Consider the following 24865-nt stretch of genomic DNA (forward strand, 5'->3'; position numbering starts at 1 on the left):
GTAAGTGCTCAAAAGATCCACACTTAGCAGACCAAAATAAGCTCCCTGCAGTCCATATGTTGACTCAAACCCTTAACTATTTGTAACACTGAGAATAGGAGGCACAAGGCTAAATCATTCCCATTGGCCTCCAAGGTTTAAATTAAGTTTTGATTATTTATAAAATGGATAAAACAAAGCCAGAAATGCTTTGCATGCCCAAGAAATTTCATGGCCCTGGTAGACAGCATAAAGGAGAATATAAACCTTGTTAATGATTTAAATAGTTCTCCCAGGGTTTCTAATGAAGGAATTCAACCAGATTCAGAACATAGGAGGAGGAAGGATTCCTCTGTCTTTTTGAAATAGTCTGCAGTGCTCATTAACACCTTAATGTGTAAAAAGCAGTAAAAGACTTGTAGAGGAGGAGCATGTAGTTCCAAAAGAAGATTCAGAACTTGGTGAAAGTGGGTTAAAACCTCCTGCTGATGGCTCTGCAGTTAGCTGTGCTGGTTCAGGTCATTATAGACATTTAAACAGCACAGAGAAGTTGATAATGGTCAAGATGTCACTATGTTTTTCCATCTTTTTGTTTCTTGGTGGTGCTGCTGCACAGAAATTGAAGTAGAAAAATGTAAGACTTCTCAGATTTTTTGTTTGTATTTCCTGACTCTTCTGATACACTGTAGCTGAGGAAAAGATTCAGCAGTCTGCAGCAATTATTTTAGTTGCAAAAGAAACAACATGAAGGACAGCAGGGCTGTCATTCAGGCTAGTGCTGTAAGTACATAGGGTTCTGTCCCAACAATGATTTTGGTGTCCCACATTAGAGGTTTACCTAAGAGAGAACATACTGAAGAAGCTGTTATTTATTTCGATCTACTCTAGTACAGCCACGAAGGAGAGGCCTCCATCTGCTTGTAGTGCTGTTTCTCCACTTCTTATTTTGATTTTTCTCCTTGTGATGTGAATTTAATAGTGGCTGTTTGTTTCCTTTTTTTTAAGAAGACTCTATGGATCTTATCTACATAAATTTGACCTCTTCAAAAATATTGAAAGCTAATAACCTAATTCTTTCTCAGTGAATAGCAAAGAAGACACTGCTAACTCATATAACAGGCCTTTTGTTATAAATCACCTGCTTCTTACAGACTCTGTGAGGCTGCCTGGCAAAACTATCACTTCTACAGCTGCCTCTGTCTGCTCCCACTTTGTGTAGCTTTGACCATATCTATAGGTTTTCTGTGCTGAGCTGTTTGAAAAATCTTTTTGGTCTTTAACCAAGTTTTAAAATGCATCCCAAAGTGAGCTACCATCTCCTTACATGTATGATGTGAGTGGGCTTTCTCTGGGTAAGAAAGGAGATTAGCTGTGTCATTTTAAAATGATTAATGATCACTCATTAGCAATAAGTTAAATATCTAATCCTTGGCTGACTGGAACATTTGAGAGAACAGCACTCAAGAAATACAATTTTTCAATAATGAATTTTTGTTGTACTTCAGCTTCTATTATTGCACATATATGTTGCGCTGGCTTTCAAAGTTTTGAGATTAATGAAATGTAGCCATAACAGAGAATAATGTGATATATACATGTTACCTGGAAGTCTTCTTGCACTTAGCATTGGTAAAGGACAGTGTTTAGGTTTACAAAATCCTATTGAGTTTCTAGTTTGAGAGGTTTTGAAAAGTCATAAAAGCTCTGCAATATCTAACTGTACTAACTACTCTGACTTAAATCCTGAAGTGAATGTGGTCAGTCGACCAGTTAGGCAGTCACCTCGTCCCTTAACCACACCCTTTCAACAGGGTGGTATTCATGGTCTGCTAATTTCCTGTGAAGAAAAACTTTTGATATTCAGAACCAGTTTCTATAGATTTTCATCTTCATTTTAGATTTGAAAGGTTATTTCTGTGTTTTGTGCTGCTTTTTTTGTTTAGAGAGGTTAATCAAATTATTTGTGACTGAACTATTCTTTGTATTCAGCGAGGTTTTAATTTTTCCATATTTCTTCTGAACTTGCGGTGTTGCACATATGCAGAAGCACCAATGCCAAGGATATTCAAAATATCACTTGTGTGCATGGTTTTGAAAGGTAGAGATCCAGCACTTTCTTTTGATTTAAAAGAGCAATAAAAGATAGTAGCATAGCCTTGTAAATTCTGGTTCTTTTTAGAAGAAAAATGCTCATTTATAGGAACTTCAGGTGAAAGAAATTCCTGCCTTTCTTTAGGTGAAATTTATTTAATGCTAGTTAAAGTACTATTTCCTTATTTTCAGTCTGAAGTTTTCTAACTTTTACATAGCAGAAATATTCCAAGTCCAGCATTAGGAACCTGAAAAATCCTCCTGTAGTATTCTTGATGCTCCTTAGTTCTTGCCCTCAGCCACATTTAATATTTGTAGGCTGAATAACACTGTCATCATTTATCCTCCTCCTTGACACAGGTTTTGCATTATTAGCATTGGAAGTTCTCCAGAATATGAATGCTTCTTGTGGCTGCTTGATGCAGTTTTTCTAGTCTGGATGCTGGTATAGTCAATTGTTTTTTCCTGTAGTGCTCGGGGATCACAGATGCAAACTTGAACCACATTGAACCATGCTGTTTGAAAGGGAAAGATTCTCTTTCTCAGCCTGGGAAGTGATTTTTAAATTCCTTTCTTGTTGCTACTCTGTCTTTACTTCCTTTTACATCAAAGGTTCTTTTTTGCTGCTGTAGTCAGGTTATTGCACTGTAGCCTAATATTAATTTGGTTATCCATCATCTATATGTCGCTTCCTATGTTGTTATATTGTCTTTGTTTGGAATCTGTGCTCTTAGTTACTGGATAGACAGCTTTGTGCTCAGCTGTGTTAAAACGCATCTTATTCAGGTGAGCCCAGACTGCAATGCAATCTGTGGAACTGACAAGTTCCTGGTATTTACCATTTTATTATCTTCTGTGTCATCTGCAAATTTTACTGGGAAGGACTTTGTATTCTTTCATACCACAGATTTATTCTGCTCCATGGGTACTCCATAGAGAATAAAGGGCTCAAGGAGTTCTTTCTCTACAGAGAGTACTTGGTGTAGACCTAATCCACATTTCAGAGCTGCTGGTCATAATGGGTGGGAGTAGATGGGGGCTGCCAGCATGGAGAAGTTGCAGCCAAACAGGGGCAGTGAGTTGTGAGCCTGCTCTCTTTATTTGCAGCAGTATGGGATGGCTACAGCCTTTCTTTAAAGTTATGTGGGGCTTGTTTTGCATAGTGGTGCTGTGGAAATGAAGAAAATTCTCCCTTGAAAATTTGTGTGAGGGCGAAAGAGATGGTTTTCCTAACCCTAAAGTCTGTCATATTCGTTTTCTTACATCAATTAAGAATAAATTAATTTCCAAATGAGTTTATTTCAATGAACTCTGCTTTTCAAGTTACTAGAAGATTAAATAAGTCATCAAGCATAGTGCTTTATTGAAAAATAAGTTCAGACTTTGGAAGGAATGAAGCTTCAGGTAACATTTAGTCCCTCATTTTTCCTCCGCCCTTCAGAACGATTTCTTTGAGCAAGCCTCAAAATCATGCTCTGAAGACTTATTTTTTTCTTCCGTTGACCCCTTAGCAGACCCATGCAGTACTGTACATTGTTTTAGATAACTAAACAACTTAATTTAAGCCTTAAACTATTAATTTTCCCATCTAAGCATAAGGCTTCATGATTCAAGTGACACATTTCATGTTTCCCACCCAGATGCAGAAATATTAGACTCGATTTATCTTGTTTGTAGACAAAACCAGACAAAACGGTTGACTCTGCTAAAATTCCTTTATGATAACAGTATATGAAGTAATTTAAAGGGTATATTTTGTTTTACTTTCCCTTTAAGACAAATATTGCTCCAGTTAAAACATGCAAAGATGTACATCTTTTTTTACAGCATTTTTTCAGATGTCTGTGGTCTTGAAAATTCCACATCTGTATATACAGATGTAGGCATGTAAATATACACTTTGGAAAAGATAATACAGTAACTTTAGGGAAAAATAAAAAGAAGCATACTTGAGTACAATAGGAAGGTTATGATTTTTAATTTGTCCTTTTTAGATACAAACCAATCCTGTGTTGTTCTCTTAAAAATCCAGAAAAACCAAAGAACAGCAACAAAGGAAACTAAGACCATATGAAGCAAAGACTATATAGGATTAGCCCTTTATTTCTGTTGAACGGGGAGTAAAGCTTTCAGAAATACCAAAAAAACCCCAGCCTAATCAACAATAAGGAAAGACACTGACACACTTGGAAGTTCTCTGCTTATTGAGAAGCAGGGCATTCATGAAAGTAGATACTTCTGCCTGTTATAGTTGCATTGAACTTTCTCTTCCAGTTTTGTAGGTGGTGTTGGGTCTGTGCCATGTTTGAGGTCACAGACTGTGATGCAGAGTAGTTTAAGATGCTGTACCATGTACCATTTAATCAGGTTGCACTAGTTAGAGTATGTGTTGTGTACTGGGAATAATTTGTGTGTAAAATCTTTCCAGCTGCATCTGTACAAAAGGTGAAATTCCCCTACCTCTGCACAAAAGTCAGTTAAATGGACTGTGGGGAATGGAGCAGCAGTTGAATGAATTAATTTCATGTAGCTGTCCGTGGCTGGCTGTGACACTGCAGTGTGCTTGCTCCATAGCTGACTCACAGCCAGGGCCCTTACACATCTTTGTGGAGTTCTTGGGCTGCTGAATTTCTATTCACTGATTGCTCTTGTCCTTGCATAGAAGTGTCCTGTATAGTTTTCCACACCCTTTTAAAATTCCAGTGATTCATTTACATGCTTCAGGGTGTAGGTCTGCAAGCATTGCAGCTGCAGTGAACTTTACTACCTGTTATTACCTTTGCTACATCTAATGTTGGAGGAAATCACAGCATTTGGAGAGGGAACACAAGCACTGTCCCATTCTTCTGCATGTCCTCTCATGTAAGCTGCTGTGTATGCTGCTTCACAGGCTGGAGGAGAGGATGTGTTGTGTAGTCCCCCTTTCCCCAGTGGAAATTCTGTCATTTCTGAGAGTACTCTTCACTGGGGAGTCTCAGTGATGTGCATATAGACAGTCCAGGGAAAGGAGGCAATGCAAAGATTTTCAAGCTGTAGAAGGGCTCATGTAACCAGTCACACTGCAGGGTGCAGTAAGTTTGGCAGCCTGTCAGTCCTGGGGCTGTCTGGAAGCACCCCACAGTCACAGATTCTCCCTGCAACTAGATTGTAGACGAGGCAGTCTGTCACCTGTGTGATCAGTGACCAATAGTGATCAATGTATTGATCATAACTGTTCCTTACTATAGCACATACTGTTGCTTTGCTTAGCAGGATTTTCTCTGCCTCAAGAATGCTGCCATACCTTACCTTTTGAGCTGTATGTTATAGTAAAAAGGATATTAATATTCTGCTAACTTGGTAAGTTGGATTGAACAGTTTTTGTTATTCACTAGGGATAGAAAATCATAAAAATATCTTGAGTGAAAGACTGACCTAAGATTAAGAGCAGAATATAAGCCATATAAGCCAAGTCTATAGTTTATTTGGTTATAGCCTGGTCAATTGGAGGTATTTAAGTGTTGTAGTATCCTACTACAGCAGAGCTGGATCAGCAGAAACCTCTGTAGCAGATACTATTTTACTTGCAAAATTATTCTTTTAGTGATAATGCTTGTTTTGCTAATAAGTAGTGATTATCCCGTATGAGTCCAAAGCTGACCTTTGCTGATGTAGCTGATTACACGCTTAGTGCTTTGCCACAGTAGTGTACCCAGATTGCTCTGTTGGCACAATGCTCCCAATGCAGACCTCATCTGATTTTAGTGATTCACTTCTGATTTCAGAGCTCAACAAAATAAGACTTCTTGTGTAGAATTTGGAGCAATGTTGCCATTCCACAACTGTGTAATGAATAGTTGTCAGCATGAAGAGGCCCAAGTGCTGTACTGCATTTAAAAATGAATCCTATTTTTCATAATATAATTAAGTTTTTTGTCATTTGAGGTATTCTTGTTGTAGACTTAACTTGAGAGTGAGAAACCTAATCTTCTTTGTTGCTTCATATATTTCACTTTGGGTCTTCACAGATTCTGGCTGATGGTGTGATTTGCCTGATGAATTGTGACAGTGCTATTCATACTAAATCCCACATGGTTGAGCTCCTTTGCCTTGAAATCAAATGATATAAACAAAAAACTTTCCAGAAGTACTCTGAGCTTTTTCACCTCCTTAAAAATCTCTCAACCAAAAAAGTGAAGGGCCTGGTGATCACAACTTAGTCAGGCACAAGACTTTGCTGCGTGCTTTGGGCAACATCTGGATCTTATGCCTTTGGAGAGCATTTTATGGTAATCATAGCAGGAGGCCTGCTTGCTTCCAGGGGTAGCAGCATGCTTTTAGAATCACTGCATTGCTGTTTGATTACTGGTGATGGTTATGCTATATGCTGGACTCAGCATGACAGACAGGCAGTTCTGATTCATATCACCCTGAGGACCATCAGGCACGTACCCAGACCATGTATCAGCATCAGTGCTAACTATGGCATTGAAATTGCTGGAAAAGGCATAGAATCAGATAATCATCCATAAAAGAGTACTACTGAATGGCTGTGAAGTTCACAGCTGGTAGATTTGTCTTATGGGAGCATGATACTGTTTAACAGGGAAAATTAGTTAAGTTTATTAAACAGGTTAAGACAACTTCATTAGAGTTCTTCCAATTGTTGATTGTGGGTTATTTTTACCTTGCCTCTTCCCTAAGTGTACTTGCAAGTTCTGTTCGTAACTTTTGTGAGATGTCAAAAGAGCAACAAATGAACTGCTCCAGGCCTGAGATGTCTCTTGGAGGTTAAACTGCAATCTAATTATTGACACTCACCAAATGGAATGAAATACATTCCAGAATGTAAAAAATTTACATTAACTTTTCTGACTACTGTAAACTCCAGATTTTTAAATTTATCTTGCTTAGATACTTAGATGCATTCCTGCACTGATGCCTACTTTGCTACAGCAAGAATAGTCCAAGCAATGGATTATTTGTTCTTCCCCCTAGCTTATACTAGACACCATCTATTTTAGATAGAAAACTAGGAATAGATTTTTTCCCCCTAATTTGAAGGAGTCTCTGCTTTTAGAATTTTTAAAGAATTCATAAGAAACCTGAATAAATGTTATGTTTCACAAATGTTCAGATCTTTTCTATATGTGAATTGTCTGACCCTACAATGCACTGGCTGGTATTAGTATAAGTGCCCTTTTCCTCAACAGTGCTTGAAGGAGGTGGAGTCCTTCTTTGAACTTCCAGGGTTGTAGTGCCTCCTCACCTGGGTTCTATTAAAGGCATAGTTAGCACTGGCTATACAGCTCTATGAAGCATCTAATTCCAAGAAGTTGGTGGTACAGCAGGAATATGATCATGGTTGCAAATGGAAGGTTTCTTGTTTTCTTTCAGTTGCTTCTGGAGAAAACCACAGTCCTGATGCATGTAGTCTCACTCTAGGATGCATATGAACACTTTTGGTCTGTGTGCTGTTAGGATGTTTGCAATTAATTGGAGTGTAGCAGAAAATGCTGTTCAGTGTAAGGCTCTGCAAAGGGGATCAGGGCTTTACCAGGACTCCTTTGCTCTAGGAATTACTGGCTTGCATGCTCTTAGTGTGTTTACTCTAAAGATGTGATGTCAGGCTTATCTGCTTACAGATAAATATTTGATAAGAGGTGATTTGGTAAAATATATTAAAATGATTTTTTATATTTATTCTAGATGAACATTTGTATATTGCTTTAACTTTTTACATGTGCATATAAATAACTGACTACTTTGTAAATCATCAAGTAAATTAGTAAGTACTTTTACTGATGGCCATCATAGGCCTCTTATTTGTGGTTTTGCGGACTGGCTTGCTTTGCCTCTTATGTGTAGATATTTTTGATTGACAGATAACTAAATTCAGCTTGGATGACCAAATCCAATATATGCAAATATCAGCCTTTTATTGTTGTGTTTAAGCAAAATTTTGCATCTGCATTAGAATAAAAAACATAGTTTGGGTTGATATGGGTCTTGCATATTGCATTAAGGTAGCAAGGTGACATCAAGAACAGAAAATTACTGTATTTTATGCCAAGTGCAGTAGTAACTTTAAACAGGAAATTACTGTTTTCTCCCCTTACATGCTTACATTTTTTAAACTGAAATTCTCCCCACAGTGAGCCCATGTTCTATTGATTCATTGCTATCCCCACAGCTTCCTCTGTCACTGCTTGTGCTCACTGTTCCTTAACCTCCAGCCCTAGAAAGGCAGCTGGGTTGGTTGTTATGGCACTCACACCACCACTCCGTAGAGCTGTCCTCAACACTTGGGTAGGTAGACTGCTTCCTGATACTATATATATATATATATATATATAAAAATATGCCCATCACTTCCAACAATGTTTGCCCTGGCTTGAGGCTTGTGTTTGGGACACCACAGAATGCAATCCAGGTGGCTCAGCAAATGGAGTCTGCCAGGGAAAACAGGTAAATATAATGAAGCAGGGAGGTAACTGGGGAACTGTACTGCCTGATTTGGTTAGGCACTAGAAAAAAATACTAGTTAAACATTAAATACCAGTGTTATGTTTATTATATGGTAGTAAACAGTCTACTCAATAAACACAAAAAATTAGTAAGCTGTAGTTCACCACCCTGGTAAAGAAAATGTGGTAAAATCAACTATCATGCTATTACTTAAGATTGGACATGTGGCTTTCTTTTTTGATGATGTATTTGAAAGCAGATTTAGAATATGAAAATCATGCTGGTTTTTTATCCTCATTTAAATCAGATGAAGAACACTTCATTTGTGTATGTATAAGATAATTTTCTAAAAACATATCTTGTGTGATAGCAATTTTTTTTAGAATGTGCAATACATGCATGTTTTTTCTCTGAGCCTTTCCTTTTTTTAACCCCTTTGGCCATACCTCCACCTCCTTCAAAGACATCAAGAAAAAAGTCTGGATATGCTGGATAGCTTTTTTTTTTTTTTTTTTCTTATGTCTTTTATGTCCTTAAAACTCAGCAACTGCTTTCTGGCTCACTAGTCTTTATTGAAAACAAAAATGGTTTGACAAAAGTTCTGTTTTTCCAAAGCACTGGCTGTACTTCTGGTTTTCAGTTCCTACCAGAATAATTGGGTGGCTTTTTCCAGAAATTGTTTTTCCAGATTGTCAGAGGAAGGTTGTATTTAATGTCAATTCACTATACGATCTACCTTCCTTTAAATGCATAGGTCTTTATTAGATAGTAGCTGCTTGAACTTATTTGAACTATTTCAGTTGTAAGGCTGGTCTCTCATTTGCTTTGTGTCTTGCATCAGGTGCATAAAAACCTAATTGTGGAACAGTAGCATTTTATATCTACTGCAGACTCTCTTCTTAGCTGTATTTCATAAAACAGTATAAAATAAGTCTATATAAGATGTCTATATAAGATATCTATAGTATTATCACAAATCAATCAAATATTATTTGTGATGAAAGGAAGTTCAGTGGCTGGAATTTAGAAATTTAGTGTAAATATCTAGTTACCTAGGATGATTACCCTGTGGAAAGGGGGTATCTAGGGGGGTAGATCACCATATGATCCTCTAGTTTGGCCTAAGAAGCTAATTGCATCTGCAGACAGGTATGAGTTTAGTTGTCATACTCGTGTGTATATACACACACTCAAGGATTCACAAACACATTCAACAGGAAAGTTTAATCATTCCTTTTTGAGTCAGAGCATGATTATAGGGAGAGTGCTGAGTGTAAAAAAAAAAAAAAGAGCACTTTAACTCTGAGTCTTTAAAACTCTGGAGCCAGGGAGACTCAATCACTGGGCTTGGATTTGTGAAGGATGAATGGGTAACGTGCTTACTGAGACAAATGAAACTTGTACAAGGTGCAGGAGCAGGGTCCCTGGTTAGCTGAAAGTCAGCTGAGGCAGAATAAATGTGGTTGAAGAGATTAGCACAGACAGAGGCTGACTGCTGTGGTGGTAAGGGGACAGAGGACCAGGCACAGGGGAGAGCCCTGTGATCTAGGGAGGGCACTGCTTGAAACCCCAACAGTTCTCATGAATGATGGGGAAACTTGAGAGCCATGATATCTGTTGCTTTGGGTGCTAGCAAAAGTCAAGGGTACTTGATTTTGGAACCTATGGGAAAATCTTGTCTATCTTTAACTTTCATGCATACTGAAAGGGATGAACTCAAAGTCACTGGGGCCAAAGCACTTCGTTTCTTCTGATCACTAGAGAACAAGGCCAGCTTTGTCTTGCAGGAATAAAGTAGGCTGCTGTGGAGAGGGAAGTAGGAAAGCCCACGCCTTGTCATTGTGCCAGGGAAATCACCAAAAGTAGTGATACACTTCTCTCAGACTGAAGGAGGCAAAAAAGCTCATGGATGTAGTGAAACCCAAACAGCTAGATGTGTGGAAAGGAGTCTTCCTTGGCTGCTAGTGTGATGTGTTAGAGGGAAGATCTGTTGTGTGCCAGCTTACTGTTTTGATTTTACAGATCAGTCAGAGAGGCTGAACATGTGCTAAATGCAGCTGTAACATCTCTGTCAGAAAAAACCGGGCCTTTGAGTTCCATATCCATCTAGAAAACACATCTGGAGAGATTCAGCTGCTCCTGTGCAAGTAGCTAATTGCATTATCAGTTGCAGAGTCAAGCAGGACACAGCAGAGGAACACGTAGTTGAAACACTTCAGTACCCCTTTTGTAATCATAAGTGAAACGTTCTGCTTTGTGACTTCTGTTTCTCTTGGTATTTTCGCTGTGGTTTTTCTTTTTTGCAGTCTTTGGAGTGAACATTTTTGTGCAATGATTTTCCTTTCCTGGGGAGCAAAAATGTAGGCCTTTGAATGACAAAAATGTTCAAATTTGACACCACGTGTGGTTTGTCAGATTTAAACACTAAGCTTGCCAATGCTTACTGCTGAGTGCTTGTGGTTATTTTTTGCTTAAATGGATAAGGATTTTGGTAAAACTCCATTGTATGGTTAGAGGATAAAAACAAACAATGATCTTTAAAACCAGAGTATTTTATTGAATTAAAAACTGGAATCTCGGAGAAAAGAAAAAAAAGCTTTTTCTGTGTTCAGATTTTCCGTCTCAGATGTCTAAGTACACTAGAAAGATGTATTGAGTTTTCAGATCTAGAAGGTGGACTTTTCCATGGAAACATTTTAAGAAATCGGGATGGAATGTTAACCTTTCTTTCTGGTTTTATCTGTTTTGTCTTTCTAGCCTTTCATGTCATGCCTATTGTTGCATCATTGTTTTTTTACTCTTTTGTCTCAGAAATGTGTCCTGAAAGTGCTTTTACTCTTTTTATTGCTTGTAAACCTTGCAGTGCTTCAGCATGGTGGCACAGCTAATGCTCTGTTCCCTTGCTTAAGCCTACTGCAGTCTCTCTGGCCCTGCTGTCAATCACCAGCTGGATGCTGAGACAAATTTTTTTATAGCAGCTGCTGTCAGTAAAAGGAAAATATTTTGAAAAATACAGTCTAAAAGCTGAATGTCAGCCTGCTGAGTAGTCTGGTTAAACAGGAGAATTGACTCTGCCAAGTTTTTGTTTAGTTGTTTTGGGTTTTTTTAGTTTTAAAGTGGTTTGGGGCGTCTAGCCCTATTAATAAAGTAAGATTTTTTGGCAAGGACTCATAATTGACTAGCTCACTAATTCCTAAGGATTTCTGTGGCCGTTTCAGTATGTACCTGTCTGGTCCCTGTAATGTGGAAGTTCTTGTTTAGGGTGTCATACGGAGGACATATGAATAGTGCTGTTATAACCTATTTTAATTTATTATTCAGCAAAAGATGAATTACTGTAAAAGTGTTTCTTAGGGTCAAAATCCTGGAACAAGCAATGATCTCTGTCTTTGCATGAAGTATTCCAAAAGAGATTCTGGATGTCCTGAACAATTGTATTTTGCCTTTATGACCAGGGCAAAATGCACTCAGAAGATTTAGGCAGGCAAGAAGCTGCATGCTTTTAAAAAAACACTTTGAAAGAGGATGGTGGAAGCACATGGCATAATGTATAGTAAATCATGTATTGGAAAGCTGCAAACCCCTTGTTGAGAAGTTGCATTGGTCTCTCGAGCCAGAGAATATTGCTGTCCTGCAGATATATTGTTGGAAGCTGCATTCAGAAGTGCAGCCTACTTGTTAGTTGATAAATAGAGATTAGAATCATCTACTAGGCTATTTTATGGTGCTTGTTAACAATATTTACCTTCCTAAATTGATTCAGTATAATCCTTGCTACGGCTTTACCTCTTTTCTGGAAGACATATAGATAATATGGTACTTATATGGAGTCTTGCATGTCACTGAAAACCTGCTATATTTTCTTAGTTGAATTGTGGAGAAGGATTATATTAACATAGATTTTGGAATATTTGAGATCCCGTAGGGTATGGTGTGTGGTTGATATGACAGGACTTGCCTTCAACAGTTGTTTTAACAAGATATCCTTCATATAAAATATACAAGGCTGAAAGGCATAACTGAGTGAGTTTACTAAGAAACACTGTTGGCAAAATTCTTCACTTTCATCTTTATCTGATTAATTCAAAGCTGAATGTTACAGAGAAAGTATTTTTAACCTAGCATAGTATGTGGTATATTAAAAAAAAAAAAAAAGCCAAAAAACCAAAGACACTCCCCCCTCCTCCCTGCAGAAAAACCCAAACAAACTAAAAACCAAAAAAACCAAACAAAAAATCTCCCACAACAACAACCCTTGTATATTCTTTAGTACAAAATCATTTTTAAATTGTTTGACTCAGTGCAAATAAGTATGTGCATTTACTGGAATTGAAACCCATACTGCTTTAAATACTTTCTCAGTCCTCCTAAAAAATAATTTAGTACATTAATTAACACTTCTATAGTACTTGGCACATTTAACACGCAAGATAATTTATAGTTCCAAACATGTAAAACTGTATGAAAAAGACTAGCGTTAGCTAACAGAAAATATACTGTTATGTGAAATAGCATTAAATGTTAAACATATAATTTACATGTAGCTCAGTCTTTAATTTATTAAAAATGTATATACTTTAATGTCTTGATAATGCTCCTAATGTTGATTGAATTACTATAAACATTTTTGAGAATTCCTGCTGATAAGTTCTTTTTATTACCATGCAGAGACTTAATAACTGACAATACCAATAATGCACATTTGCTTTATACAAACAGTTTCAGATTTTATGGCAAACTACTTTATTTTTCAAGTTTTTCTTTTAGTAGATTTTTTTTATGTTGAGTGAAAAATATTCAGCCAAATTAATACCTGAAAAATCATGCCTCTCTACTTGCATCAAAAAGCTTTGGCTGACCATGAACTTGAACAGATTTCAGATACAGACAGATCTTTACTATCTCTTGACTTTATGTTGCTGGGAAAAGCTTACTACAAGAGGATACTAAATGGCTTGAGGGTTTGGTAATGGGATTGGAGACCTTCACCTTAGGTCAGTAGTTTGAATGTAGCCCAGGTGGGTGGAAAATAAAGCCTATTATCATCTGATAGCTCCTGGATGGCCTATGTGAAATGAGTTGGTGGTCCCAGTCAACTTCCTAGTAGAAATATGTCGATATTGCAGAATCAGTATCAAGGTTCTGACAGATTGGGATTCTTGCTGAAACTCTGCAGAAAAATCAGTGGCCGGAGTGGGTCTGGGTACTGCATTGTCCTTTACACCTCAAGCACAGTTGTGTATGAGACTGGAGAAACTCTTAGCACTTGGTAGGCCAGATTTGGCTTGTAAATACACTTCCAGAACCGTTTAGTTAAGTTTGGCTCCCACTGCCATTGCTTAGAAGGTACTTCAGAGAGTGCTGCATGCTTCTTGTGAGAAAGTGGAAAGTCTGGGGAAAAAACAGTCATCTGAAAAAACCCAACCAAAACCACCCTGGAGAACTTTTAGTTAAGTCTGGAGTCTTAAACTCTGAAACTAGCTGGCTGAACCCCTCAACTTTTCTGCCTGTATTTTTGCCACCAGTCTCCAGGTCTTTTAGTGATCCTGGTAATAGAGGAGGAAAGTAATACATACAGGCAGTTAAAGACTTAATTTTAATCACTATATAATGTCAATACTCAATATAATTGCTGTGGGAATGGCAAACCATATACTGGTTTCCAGCTCGCAAAGAATTGCTGTCTTCCTGCTTGTAAACGTAGTGGTTCATGGGTCTGTCGTGGTTGTGTTGATCAGACACTCCCAGCTTCTTTGCTCAGGAAATTGAAGGAGATCTCCTTGTTCTTAGTCTTGTGGAGGCCCACTCTGTGGGATTACTACATACTCCCCAACCAAAACCTAATTCATGGTTTTTTAAAATATGGGCCACCATATTTAATGAGGAAGGGCCACCACTAATGAGGAAGACCATGTTCACACCAAGTTATGGATACCTCCAGTCACCCTAGCATCCTCTGGGTTTAACCTTATCAGAGATGATATTTCACCTAGAGAAGTCATGGGAACAGAGTGGCTGAGGTATTTCAAGGGTTATACTGAAATCCATTTAAAGTCCAGCAATTTATGGCTCCCAACCGTGGCAAGATGATATTGGTGTTTTGGCTTCATTAATGTGCCTCCAGTTTGTGCTGGGTACAGGTACATGCTGGCACTCAGGTTGAATCACTTTAGAACAAAGGCAGAAGCTTTTGACATGTTTCTTATCAATTTCAACCAAATATTTATTTCTCCTTAAAATAAGGTAGCCCCTCCTCAGCTAAGCTGAACAGTGAATTAATTAGTATTAAGATGCTGGACAGATTTCTGCTGGATGTGTTCAATTTTGTCTTTCTAAATATACAAATATAAAGCATTTATCTTCAGTATCCCAAGAGCCCATGTAACTTGGCATGTTTTGGATGCACCCTCCCTCACAAAGAAATCATGCATAACATTAGGCTGCCTGAATACCCTCACTTCCTCAAATATTCAGTGAGAATTTCTGTATATGCAACTATTTGACTTCTTTCTGTTAAGATATTAATGCATGCTGCCTTGCAATGAACATTGTTTACAGAGTTGCTAGGGTTTTTTGATTTATTTCCTTGAGAATAGTTAGCAAAATAAAAGTTCTAAAGTTGAACATATGTTACTGTTTTAAAAATAGGCAAATAATTTTTATTATACCTGCAGCTATTTTGAGATCAAGTAGAGAAGTTTTAAGAAATGCATCCACAAAGCTTATGTATTTCACAGCATAAGATGCTAACCAGTTTGGAGGTTCTATTAAAACCCTATGATGTAAACAAAATTGCAGCAGGCTTGAACTGAATATTATCTTCTCAGCACTTCTCAGCAAAAAAAAAAAATCAGATTAATTTGTGGTGCAGTAATCTTTATTAATTTAATTTCTAAATAATGGTGTATTTAACTAGATCTAGCTTGATAGATAGCCATAGGATTTTTGTTAGGTCTTTTGAGATAAAAGCAGTTTCATGACAAAAGGAACTCTCTGATAGTTTTTAAATATTACCTATTAATTTTAAATTAAATGTTTATGCCTATTTACTGGTGTGGCTTTGGTTTTCAGCATAGGTAGCTCAAATTTGTTGTTAACAGAAATCTTACTATCAATGTCCTTTTTCCTACCATGTTTTTTCAAAACATCTAAACCTAGTGCTGTAGCTATGGATGATGATCTAGGGACTGCAGGAGTAAGAAGAGTCACAGTAGAGGTTTGTAACTTCTTTTAATTTGCTAATCCATGCATGGAACAACATTTCCAGCCTTACCCAGAGATTAAGCCCCAGGGCCAAGGGCAGGGCCTCAATTTTAGTTTGCTAGTGATAGGCGTACTGTGGTTAGAACTAGGTCTCTGCTGTGGACAATGCCAAGGCTTTTCAATTTAAATTTCAATAACAGTAGCAAAATATTAAACATGGAGAACATGAATTAGAAAAAAAAAAAAAAAAAAGAGAAGAAAACCCACTCTGGCTTTGCATTGTCATGCTCTGGATAAAGTATGTGCTCTAATATTGGAGACCAAAAATTATTTTTTTTTTCCAAAAAATTGAAAGCAGCATAAAAGAAAACAGTATGTTAATTTTATGCAAAATATTTATTTCTGAGGGTGTGATTATTAATGAGCGAAGAACAAAAAAGATAATGATTTTTGTGTAGATGATTGCATTAGTGTTTAGCAATGTAATAAGTACTGCACTTCAATACAATTTTTTAATAGATTTTTGTTTACTCTGATGATTAACTGGTAATTCCTTCACATTAAATTAGCTGTTTTTAATGTAGGTCATAGGAATGGTAATCACTGTATTTGATGGTAGCTTGAGGAGAGTGAAAAGATTTTGGGATGTGTAGTTTCAAAATGTAGCAATGTTGCAAGTAATAAATAGACACTGGTTTATTATAATACATCACAGACTCTTCTGAAACTGAAGGAAACATATGTGGTGCACATTCAGCTGTTTTTTTAAATCCCCTCCCATTTCTTTTTTTTTAATTAGGAATATACACAGATTTTTCTGAATTCGGAGCTTTCAGGAAAAACTCCACTCAAGTTCATTTCTATGAGCTAGAAGCAGTACATAGCTTAGACTAGAAACAGAACAGCCATCTGTAATCATTGCCTTTAGTATTTATTACAGTAACACACATTGCATAGTGTTCTATTACTGCTCTGTTATGAATGTAATTGTGCAGTTAATTTTCCTCCTGTTAAATTCCCACCAATGCCAATTTATAAGAAGGAAGCAAAAGTACCACAATGAGCTTAATGAAAAGGAAGGTGTTATTTTAGTAGTACCTACATCCAAACAGATGACTTGGGATGGAAGTCTCATGTGATGGCCAGAAACCTAAGTAATAGGAAAAGCAAATTGAGGATCAGATTATTGGGTCCTGGAAGTCTTGAATGCTCTTGAAATGCTGTGTCCCAGGACAGAAGAGTCGGAGGAAGAGCACCCTGTTAGCCTTAATAAGTGATGCTTCTTTGACTTCTTTGGCATTTTTGTCCTTATTAGGTACTGAACTCGTAGGAAATGGTGAATACTATCATGGCTCCAAACTGCTTAGTGTTGTTTCTTAGCCTTCAGTACACTGAGAAGGGATAACTCGGAAAGGGTGCCCTGGAAGCTGTAAATCTCAATCCTTTGTTCACTCAGCTCTATTAGAGATTATAGTTCCCTGTGAATTTTTAAGATCAAGTATCTAAAATCACTGGACACTTAGGATTTTCCTGAAACTGTACAAAAGGATGGTTTTTGTAATTTTTCAACTATTGGTTATAATTTTCTTTGTAAATATAACCTAGTCTTTAATAAACCTCTGATTTTTTGGCAAGTCTTATACTAGGTCATGGAAAATACAAGGTAATGAGATACTGCATTTGTTTCTAAGTTCTTGGCATCAATATACATGGTATTGCATGCTGTAGTTACCATCTCATATATTTTAAGGAGTCTGTAGTAAATACTTCAAGTTAAAAAACCCTCAATATTTCCCGAGACTTCCCTTTGATTTTCTGAGTATTTTGGGAATAGAATAGTATTAAAGAGTGAAGCAACTCTAGTGTTGAAAGGAAGATTTATTTAAATATCTTCTGCTTTATAGTAGCTGAAAAGAGTTCCATCCTGGTTGGTTACTCAACTAGTGCATTAAAAACCCCTCTGACCACTTGATAGTGATTATGAAGGGATATCTATAATAAATAAGTTTTAGGTCAGACTCAGCTGCAACTATAATAAAACTTGTTTCCTTGCTGTTTAATGTTTGAAAGGTAGTAGTGCAGTATGTGTGTGGTCTGAGTTTTTTGCAGACGTGATCTGCATTTAATCTGGGAAAATTAATTCCCTAAGCTGCTGGCAGGCAGCATGTACTTGTTAATTATTCAGGTGGATGACAAATGCAGAGCAGAGGTTCTTGCAAAGACAAAGTTTGTATGATGCATGTTTAGTAACTGATAGGCTTGACATTCTGTGGTGTCTTATTCAGTACTAATCCTAATAAGCTGCCTGATGAGATGAACGCCTATCCTCCTGTCCTTTAGAGAGAGAAAGCAGAGATTTGAAAGAACTTCATTATAGCAATAAATCCCATACTTTCGGCTATTCCTGGTGAAAAGAGATCTTGTCCAGATGAATAACACACACACATAGAAAAAAGTCAGAATAGTAGTATATAACACAGAGTACTGAAATAAATGGAAAATTGTATTGTAAATGCCTCCACTGTTAAAGAAGCTGCAGTCTCACTTGATCAGTAGGCCAAGTTTATGCAGTTTAATGCCTTTCAAATTATTTGGCTTTGATCTACAAGTGGTAAAATCCTTATGGATGTATGATTTTACCAAGGTTTGCAAGTTGCTAGTTGAAAACATTGTATGTGGTGTAAAAACTGTTCTTCTTCTCTGTTTTTTAGTAGTAAAGTGATACGCTGTGAGTATTCTATCAATTGTACTGGACAGTCACGAGGACCAAGGTTACCCATGGGCACTGGAAGCATGAAAAACTAAGAGGCTGCCAGTGCAAGTGGGTCCTGGATTTTGCCAAATGCTTTTATTCTCAGTTGATTTCTCATGGTTTCTTTTACTCTCTCTGTATTTTTGACAGTGGGAAGAATGATAAGAGATTTAACTCCCCCACTGCAATGCAGAGCACCCAGCACCAATCCTGAGTGACATTTCTTAAGTTATTCTGGGGCATACTGACCAAAGGTGCATCTTTTGTCTGTTCACAGCTCTCTTCCATATGACAGGCTTTTCTTGCAGCTAACTGAAAGAATAAAAGATGAGCTTTTTGAACAGGAATTTTTCTGTAAACTGTAGATACAAGAAATTCAGTTTGAAATACCGTCACTTTGACGCACAAAACAAACTTTCTACTGTATCACTCAGATGTTTAAATTTCGGGTAGGTTGATGTTGATTAAGTATATTTTATGCTTCTGTAGAACTTATTCCTGTTTGTCTTTTCAACTGCATTTAAACATATCCTCTAGCTCAAATTAATATGAAGCTGGGAGAGAAGAGTCACTAGATTTATGTTGTGTTAGCAGTGCTTTAACTATGCCCACAGCTCTCCCCCTTCTGTGTGTGTGGTGGTGGGAGAGAAGAGTGGGGAGCAAATGGGGTACTGTAGGTCCTGATTCTGGTACCCTGACAGAGGCCTTTGATAAAAACAGTTGTTTCTGCTTTCCAGACTTTCTTGGAGTGTGGTGGATACCTAATAGCAATCAGAGAACAACACTGAAATGTTGTGAGAGGAATACTTTTGTGTCTCATGAAGGTTAAAGAATTACAGTAATGTAATGCACTTGTTTATCTGTACAAAACATGTGGTGCATTGAATCCTAGCTCTGAGCAATCCTCCTGTCTTGAGGTGAAGGAAAATGTTAACTTAATTTACAAGCTAGCAGAATCCTGGGCCTCTCCAGATTTAGGGGCTTTTAATCAAATGAAATTGTAGCTAATAATTGAAACTAGTTTTCTGATACTAACTGTGAAATTCAGCTGAAATAACGAAACTCATTTCCACAAGCTTTTAAGAGCTGGTGGGAATTAGGGTGTAGCAGCAAAGGGCTTTCGTTTGTTCCACCAGTTTATCTATGCTTTTTTTCTTTTTCTCTTGCACAAATTGTTGGGCATGGTCATTTCAGTTCTGAGACCACCAAACTCGCTTCTTCTAAGATTTAAGGTTTGGCTGAAATCAGAGCATATAGGGATAAGGCTTTCGTTTGTTCCACTAATTTACGTATCTTTTTTTCCCTTTTCTTGTTCAAATTGTTGGGCATGGTGATTTCATTGCTGAGACTTAATTTTACCTAGCAGAAAAATGCATTACGTACTGTGTAAGTAATTGATGTCTACAGAGTAATTTCATAAGGTACTTGATGCATAATAGCATGTACTGAGCTATTCATGACAAAAAAAAGTTATTTTAGACAGTTTAGTTCCTATGGTTAAGCTAATATTCCGTAGGATGGCCCTTCCTCTTTCTGTCTTTCTCTTTCATTTATATTTGAAAACAACATTTTATTTTTTTTAAATTAGAAATAAATAGAAGAAATAGTAACAAAAATAATCACAATGTGCACTTTAGTGACTGTGTGGAAACTGACATTTTCTTTCAATAAAAAAGCAAAACCCTGGTCACAATTGATTAACATAAAGAATCCCTGCTATACTGAAGCAAACCTTGAAAATGTTGTATGCAAGCAAAACCTCATTAATCTGTCATATACACACTTCAATAAACTTTACAAACTCTAATATTTTAAGAATGCCCCATTAAACTGTCATGTACTTTTTCTGCATTTCCTTTGCTATTATTACTTGATTACTGAGATATTTGTATGCTAATTGAAGCTTTTTTTTTTCTTCTTCTAATCAGCCTTCTCCCCTCAGTCATTGAGGACAGCATCTGAGATGTGCAAGAGAAGCAAAGGTTTATCTTGGCTTCTCTGAGGAAACTATTCTTATCTGTGAGTTTTCAGAAGAAAATTTGCACAGCTTCTAAACAACATATGCAATGTGCCATTTCCAGAGAAGCAGACATTTTACCCACAGGAAGCATTTCTTTTCCCAGTAGATGCACTAATCTTAACTTCATGATATGTGTGTATTGCCACCAGGGTCAGATGCCATGACTGTAGAATGCCCCATGCCCTGTCTTTCCCTCTTTTGTTCTTTTCTTTGTACTCAACAGCTTCTTTTCAAATTAAATTTTTGGCATCTTAAACTGATCTTTAGACCAGCTCCATGGGACAGTGTATTATCCAGTTCCTGATAACTGAATGTTTTACCACTCCGGTTACCATCTTCCCAGCTTAGGTAAGCAGCAATGCAACCATCTTGCTCCTCTTATGAGTCCTACAAAAAATAAGGTATGCAAGAAGACTTAAAGACAATTATAATACCAACAGCCTTTACTCATTTTGAAAAAACTTCTTGCCAACAGTGGCCCCTGTCAGGCTACAGGCTTCATGAGCTTCCTCATGGGAGCTGTGGAAGGAGTCAAGATTCAAATCCATTTGAAGCAAGACAAATAAGCTTTGAAATCAGGTACTTAATTGGACCAATTTTAACACAATAATGATAGAGTTTTGTATGATATTACCTTGAAGATGTTCTTGTCCAAGATGACTGTTAGCATTGTTTGGAAAGACAATGAGGATAAACGGTGTCAGAACACCTAACAAACCCACTCCCCAGTTCCTTATTTGGGGAAGTCTTATCCCATACATTTACTTTTGACCAAAATGTCATCCAATGGCTATTGGAGTAAATTTAGCTTGTCTTTTCACACAGTGCCCAGTCTCATTTATGATCTAGGTATAACTAGCTTTGTGTGATTCTTCTCCACATGTAATTTATGAAGTCAACTAAAGCTCTTCTTTCAGTGTCTCAGCTCTTCCTCATTCTGAAGATTTCTTCTTCTCAGGTTAATATGTGGATGGCAGACAGAAGGATTATGGCTGTGATTCCCTGTTATCTCTGAGATCTGGTCTTACAACTAGAAGGCTTGTGTTGGCTAAGATGGGCAAATGTGTGGGAGTTCTTTCACAATAACTGGCAAGAGCAGGATTGGTCCCACTTAAGAAGTTGTCCTGTATCAGTCACAGTGACCTTCCTATCTTAGTACAGTCAGGATAAGGAAAAAACCCACAAAGATTGACAGGGCTTAACTTTGCTTCACATGATGGCTGCAGTAATTACAAGTATGTCTCATTCTTTTGAAATAAACTTGGGCAGGGAATCAGCAAGATTTTTTTCCCCCTAAAAATCCTCATTACTGATATGTAACATTTCAGTATTTACCTATCCATAATTCTCTTCTCATAGATTTCTGACCATAAAAAGACCTTTGCTTTTTCTAAGTCTTTTGTCATACTCACATGCATACTCCTAATTTGTCCAGTTTTGATTGCATCTTCCACCAAAAGGAAGCCTTCATTTCCCTACCATTAATCTGCTTGTTATCTCCTTCCTTACTTGTATTATCTTTTTTTGGTGTCCAGCCTATACACAGATAAAGTCAGTCAATATCTGATGTGGCTGTAGGGATTCTCTAACACAGCCCAGGATACCAGTAACCTTCTTTGCTGCAAGGGCACATTGCTGGCTCATGTTCAGCTTAGTGTCCACCAGGACCCCTAGGTGCTTTTCTGCCAAGCTGCTTTAAAGCTGGGTGACTCCCAGTATAATATTGGTGTTATATATACCTCCTCAGGTGCAGAACTTTGCACTTCTTGTTGAACTTAATGAAGTTCCTGCCAGCCCATTTCTCCAGCCTGTCAAGGTCCTTTTGGATGGCTGCACGACCCTCAGACACTCGTTCTAGTTGTGGACAGTGTCATCAGTCTGTTTCATCAGTACAGTTGCTGAGGGTATAGTCTGCTCCTTTATCCACAATGAAGATGTTAAACATCTTGTGTTCCTTGCCTCTTGTACTGGCTACATTATTTCCCTTTATCTCTAATTATTTTTTCAGTTGAATCAAGTTCAAACTTTCTATCTGTCTTTGAGGATCATCTCAGTTCTTCATCTCTGTGTCTATCTGCTCTCATTACCATGCTGCCTTCCCTCTTGCTGTTAGCACAACCTCAGAATGCTTCCTCGTTTCCTCACAGAAACACCTCTTACACAAAGAATTCAATTCGAGGAGTAAGTGCCAAAAGGAGCTGGCACACAGCTGGGATACAGTGATTTACTGACATCTTGGAAAATTGTTGCTGTCGTGGGTAATAGGCTGGTGTTGTTTATAACAGTCAAACATGCCTTATAGGGTTTCCATAATAACTGGAAAAAGCATGATTAACCTTACCAGAGAAACTACACTGCAGTGAACAAAGTCTTCTGTCTCAGGGCTGGCTCGTGCTAGAGGTGACCACCATAGACAGCAGGCTTCTTCAAGCAATCTGAAAAACTCGCCTCTTGAAATTTACCCTCAGGCAAATTGGTACCAACAGATATTAAATATGTTTGTCTGTAACACATTACAGCTATTTAGGCCTTCCAAAAACTGCATGAGTTAACATGCAAAATTTTGGGGTACCAATCCTTTTACTGTATTTTTCTTCTTTTCCATGCCCTTTGGACCCATAGTTGGGTACAGCTGAGATGTAGGCACTTGTAGTGAAATGAGGCAACCAGGTGCTACTAATTATCAGGTAGTGGGCATGAGCTTGTGCTAAGTCCACCTGTGCCTGATTAGGGCGGGCCCCAACTGCACATGAGCAGGATTAGGGGGCCAATAAAAGGTGAGGCCTGAGACACAGGCTCAGCTCACTCCAGACCAAGCCAGCAGAGAGGTCGGTTGCTTCCGGGGCCGTCGCACTGAGCCAGGATAACAAATCCTGAGGCAACAGACTCGGGGTACTTTTTGTGCACCTCTGCTGGAATACCTGTTGGACCTTGGAGCACCGTGCCCTAAGAGAGGTTTGTCTTGCTACAGGCACTGATGATTCCATCCTGTTATCCCAGAGTTGTGTGTGCATGATGGTAGAAACAATAATGACTGGAGGTTGTGCTTCAGCAAGAACAGTGAGATGATGAGGTTCCATGTTTTGGGGCAGGAGAGAGTGTCAGAAGTGAGACAGCCTCTGCTGAGGTAGCACTAATGTCATTTAGTTCAACGTAAGTTAACATGAGTCAACCAGGGCTTCCTGCAGGGTTGAATTCTGTTCTTGGGGTTTGTTTTTTTGTCTTTGGAGGAGAGGAGGGGGGAGGAGTAAAAACTACCTGCAGCTGCTAGTTTTTCTGGGGAGAGTTTTGAAAGTACAGAGGGAAGGCAGGCATGAAAATAAACCTATCAGTGCTGCTAAATTCTGATGGATCCCATTGTAATGAATTTAGCAGAGAACTGAGCCATCCCTTGACTTGTATCTTTTTGATTTGGGATTCTGCTTCCTAAGGGATGCCACTTCACATAGTCTTTATTTCTGCATGTCAAAGAAATTATGATTAAAATTCTGAATGCTCACAAATACAAAATTTTTCACCAAATAAATGTTTGAATGTATTGGGGAGGGGTGAGTGTACAGGATGTTATTTATTTGGTTGGTATTTTATACAGAAGCTTTTTGCCTAAAAAAAAAAAACCAACTTCAAAGACAGCCAGGGACAAAATGTGACTGAGCACAGAGAAGGTTTTTTTCTGCAGCAGTATTAACAAAAGTGTGGATAAAGTGGGGTTGAGAGAGGTTTGGGGTTTTTTTGTAAATCAAGGTTTTATGTCATAGTCTCATGGTAGGGTGAGTGGGGCAGACCTGGTTGGCAGGGCAAAGAAATAGAGAGTACAGGATTCAGGAGTTGGCAGAATCTTGACAATGGTATATTTGTGTTGCAGCAGCACAAGTTTAGCATGCAAAACAACAATGATGTCATAAAAGCAGACTATGAGAGAATGTGTTTTCATTTTTATGAGAAACTAAGCATATCTGCAAGTTTCACAGAACACTGAAAATGAGAGGAGTGTAGATGAAGGCACACGATGCTGAAGGCAGCAAGGAGTGAAAATGCTAAAGAAGGAACTGGTAGCAAAGTAAAGGGATATTGAAAATGTGAAAGAGAAATTGTATTTGAGCAGTGTTGATTGAGATCCACTTTGAGTTGTTTTAAGGCTATGAAATGCTTTAAGGATAAGAAACATGACCTGGAAATATCCTTTCTTTAGTAAACAGTGTTTGTTTACAAGGCACTTTTTGTTGGCTGTTGTAGCACCAGTTAAGACAGTGACTTCTAGACTCAAACTAGATAGCTCCAACAAAGAATATCTGGAATGATTAGTAAAAACTGGTTGTTCTATGCTCATCAGAAAAAGGACACCTCAATTTAGAGAACTACCTCTTTGTCCC

General features: G+C 37.8%; 1 protein-coding gene across 7 annotated transcripts in view; it reads left to right on the forward strand.

Moving 5' to 3' along the window:
* The window catches only part of NPAS3 (neuronal PAS domain protein 3), a 582470-nt gene that overhangs the window by 82170 nt on the left and 475435 nt on the right, over nt 1-24865 (forward strand). The gene's annotated exons all lie outside the window — the stretch shown is intronic.

The sequence above is a fragment of the Calypte anna genome, chromosome 5A (genome assembly GCF_003957555.1).
Source record: "Calypte anna isolate BGI_N300 chromosome 5A, bCalAnn1_v1.p, whole genome shotgun sequence".
NCBI lineage: Eukaryota > Metazoa > Chordata > Aves > Apodiformes > Trochilidae > Calypte > Calypte anna.